The 3575-nt window shown below is 46.2% G+C and overlaps 1 pseudogene across 1 annotated transcript; it reads left to right on the top strand.

The window, feature by feature from the left end:
- Positions 1 to 2521: 2521 nt before the first annotated feature.
- LOC103252841 lies at positions 2522 to 3030 on the top strand (annotated as a pseudogene). The gene has a single exon (XR_002481532.1). The product of XR_002481532.1 is annotated as a 40S ribosomal protein S19 pseudogene (transcript).
- The last annotated feature ends 545 nt before the right edge of the window (positions 3031 to 3575 follow it).

Raw genomic sequence — 3575 nt, 5'->3', positions numbered from 1 at the left:
ATGGAGATTATGCAAAGAACGAGAAGTAAAATCCACCATTCGATCCAGCAATCCCACTACTAGGGGCAGAGGTCATTAAAAAGAAAGGACACCTGCACTCAGATGTTTCTCACAGCACAATTCACAATTGCAAAGATGTGGAATCAGCCTAAATGCCCACCATCTGATCAGTGGATAATAATACACACATACATACTATGGAATACTATTCAGCCATAAAAAAGAATGAAATCATGTGTTTTGCAGCAACTTGGGTGGAATTGAAGACTGTCATCCTAAGTGAACTAATGCAGGAACAGAAACCCAAACATCCCATGTTCTTTTATAAGTGGGAGCTAAGCTAAGAATCTGCAAAGGCACAGAGAATGGCATAATGGACACCGGAAACTCAGAAGCGGGGGGAACAGAAAGAGGCGGAGGGATGAAAAAATCACCTATCAGGTACAGTGGGCACAGGTGGGGATGGTGGGAATAACTAAAGCCCAGACTTCTTCACCACTATACAATGCCACCATGTAACCAAAAACTATCTGTTCTTCCTAAAGCTATTGAAATAAAAAGAAAAAAGAAATGACACAAAATAAGAAGAGAAAAAGGCATGCGGTGAGGAGGGGTACTTCGAGAGGGGAAAGAGTCATCCCACAGCCTCCTCTCTCTCTTTTACTGTTTAGACACAAGCATATTTTCTCTGTTTGCTCCCTTCCTCTTCTCCTTTTCTCCCTTTATTTATAAATAAATGTTGAGAGCCCGACGATGCCATGCATAGGCTAGAAAAAAGGAAAAAAGATCAATGAAACCAAGTGCTTGCTCTAAGTCATCACCTGCAAAGGGCAGGGATCGTGATCACTAGATGGGCTGCATTTGGGGGCAAGCCTGAGTTGACAGAGCATTCTGTGTCTACACCCGAGAAAGGTTGAGTTTGATCAACCGGCATTGGGTCAACAGCTGCCTGGTTGGCTGAGACTATACTGGGGATAGGGAGCATAGTGAAGTGGGTAGCAGCTGATGATTTAGACCAATAGAGTTACTGGTTCCAAGGAAAATGTTAATTGGATATTTTAGGACTGCTGGGTAGGTGGCCACTGCATCCTTGCTCACATGTATAAGGGTATTGTGGGAGAAATGATGAGATTTTCTCCACTTTTCTTGAATTAGAATCTATTAAGGGGATTAAACAACGGGGGGGGGGCTGTGTACTATCATTGTAATTTTTTTTCAAGGCAAGGTCTCACTCTGTCACCCAGACTAAAGTACAGTGGCACAATCATAGCTCATTGCAGACTCGACCCCCTGGGTTCAAGTGATCCTCCTGTCTCATCCTCCCACTTACAGGCATGAGCCACTGCACCCAGCCTTGTCATCATAATTTGGTAAAAGGCACTCCACCATCAAATGAGGGGTCTTCATCACAAATATTTTAGAACACGCCCCTCTGCTGTGGATGGCCTCGCCAGGGTCTCCAATTGGAACCTTTCCCAAGATGTGTCCCAGCATCTACAGAGTGGTGTGCTGTGTTCCAGCTCCTTCTCCACCCCCTTGGATGCTATCAGGTTTCTTCAAAGCAGGCTCCTCTTATGTCCTTTGATCTTCATACAATCCCTTCTACCCAGATAAGCACTCAGTCATGCTTGGCAAGGGGCTCCATAGCTCATGGGAAGTGAAATAAGAAAGCTTTACCATTATTGCCTTCCCAAGCTGCTACTCAAAGGAGGCTCAAAGATTGAGGTCTAGGTCTCCCAAGAGTCTGTACTTTTCCCTGTATCAGCAGGGGAGTAACTGGTGGGAATAATTTGGAAACAGGAAGAAGACAAGAGCGGTTCTTGGTGTCAAGGAAGAAGAAGAACTAAGAGTTATACTTGGGTGACACCCTGGAGGTCTGAAGGACCAGAAAATGTTTCTAAACCAATCCTGTGCCCAGAACACTTACTTGCCACAGGAGGGGGAGAAAAAGAAGGGATAGGCAGGATGCTTGTTGATGTAGGAGAAATTGTCAACCTGTCAAATGTTCCCTGTCCTCACCACACTCTTTTTTGATATCATGTTAAAAGTTAGCCGAGGATACTGTAAACTAGCCCAGTTGGATGCCAGACCTAGAATTCATGGACAAATGAAAATTAAAAGAACTCATGTAGGTTTGACAATATTTTATTTTGCCTAATAAGAACTTTTTTTTTTTTTGAGTCAGAGTCTCACTCTGTCACCCAGGCTAGAGTGCAGTGGCATGCTCACGGCCACCGCAGCCTCCACCTGCTGGGCTCAGGCAAGCTTTCTGCCTCGGCCTTCCAAGTAGCTGGAACTACAGGTGCACATCACCACTCCTGGCTAATTTTTTGATTTATTGTAGAGGCGAGGTCTCACTATGTTGCCCAGGCTGGTCTCAAACCCCTGGACTCAGGTAATCCTCTCCCCTTGGCCTCCCAAAGTGCTGGGATTACAGCCACTGCACCTGACTTAATAAGAACATTTTAACAAAAACCCACAAAATGCCCTTTCCCCTGGTGGGCAGCGCAGAGGCAGCTGGATGCCCGAAGTTGCCGTAAAAGATGTGAACCTGCAGGAGTTCGTCAGAGCCCTGGCAGCCTTCCTCAAAAAGTCCAGGAAGCTGAAAGTTCCCGAATGGGTGGACACAGCCAAATTGGCCAAGTATAAAGAGCTTGCCCCCTATGATAAGAACCGGTTCTACACATGAGCTGCTTCTGCAGCAGGGTACATGTACCTTCGGGGCAGTGCTGGGGTTGGCTCCGTGACCAAGATCTACGGGGGACGTCAGAGAAATGGCATCATGCCCAGCCCCTTCAGCGGAGGCTCCAAGAGTGAGGCCCGCCGGGTCCTTCAAGCCCTGGAGGGGCTGAAAACGGTGGAAAAGGACCAAGATAGGGGCTGCAAACTGACACCTCAGAGACAGAGAGATCTGGACAGAATCGCCGGACAGGTGGCAGCTGCCAAAAAGAAGCATTAGAACAAACGATGCTGGGTTAATAAATTGCCTCATTCATAAAAACAAAACAAAACAAAAAACTCACAAAACAACACAGTTTTGAATTATCAGGTCATTTTATTAAAAAAATAAAAGTTAAAAAAAAAAAACCAAACCATTTGGAAACCCCAAAGTAGGAAGGACTGTCCCTCACGCAGGAAAATCCTTAAAAAAAAAAAAATGACCTGACTTTAAAATTCAGCTCATGAAGACAGGCTCGGTGGCTCAACCTGTAATCCCGTGCCTTTGGGAGGCTGAGGTGAGTGGATTGCCTGAGCCTGCGGGTTCGAGACCCGCCGGGGCAGGCGAGACCTCATCTCTACGATAAATCAAAAAATCAGCCGGGCGTGGTAGCACATGCCTGTAATTCCAGCTACTTGGAAGGCTGAGGCGGAAGGATCACCGGAGCCCAGCAGGTCGAGGCTGCGGTGGCCGGGAGTGGCCACTGCACTCCAGTCTGGGCGACAGAGTGAGACTCCAACTCAAAAAAAATTAAAAAAAAACAATTCAGCTCATGGTTAGATTTTTCCTCCTTTTGCTTGAACCTGAGAAAACTTATTTCTGGATCTTTATCCAGTCCCAATCCTTGAATTGGGAT

Source organism: Carlito syrichta, unplaced genomic scaffold (assembly GCF_000164805.1).
Source record: "Carlito syrichta isolate Samal-C Ts95f unplaced genomic scaffold, Tarsius_syrichta-2.0.1 Scaffold172621, whole genome shotgun sequence".
Classification (NCBI taxonomy): domain Eukaryota; kingdom Metazoa; phylum Chordata; class Mammalia; order Primates; family Tarsiidae; genus Carlito; species Carlito syrichta.
This window is presented reverse-complemented; position numbering and strand designations above follow the sequence as displayed.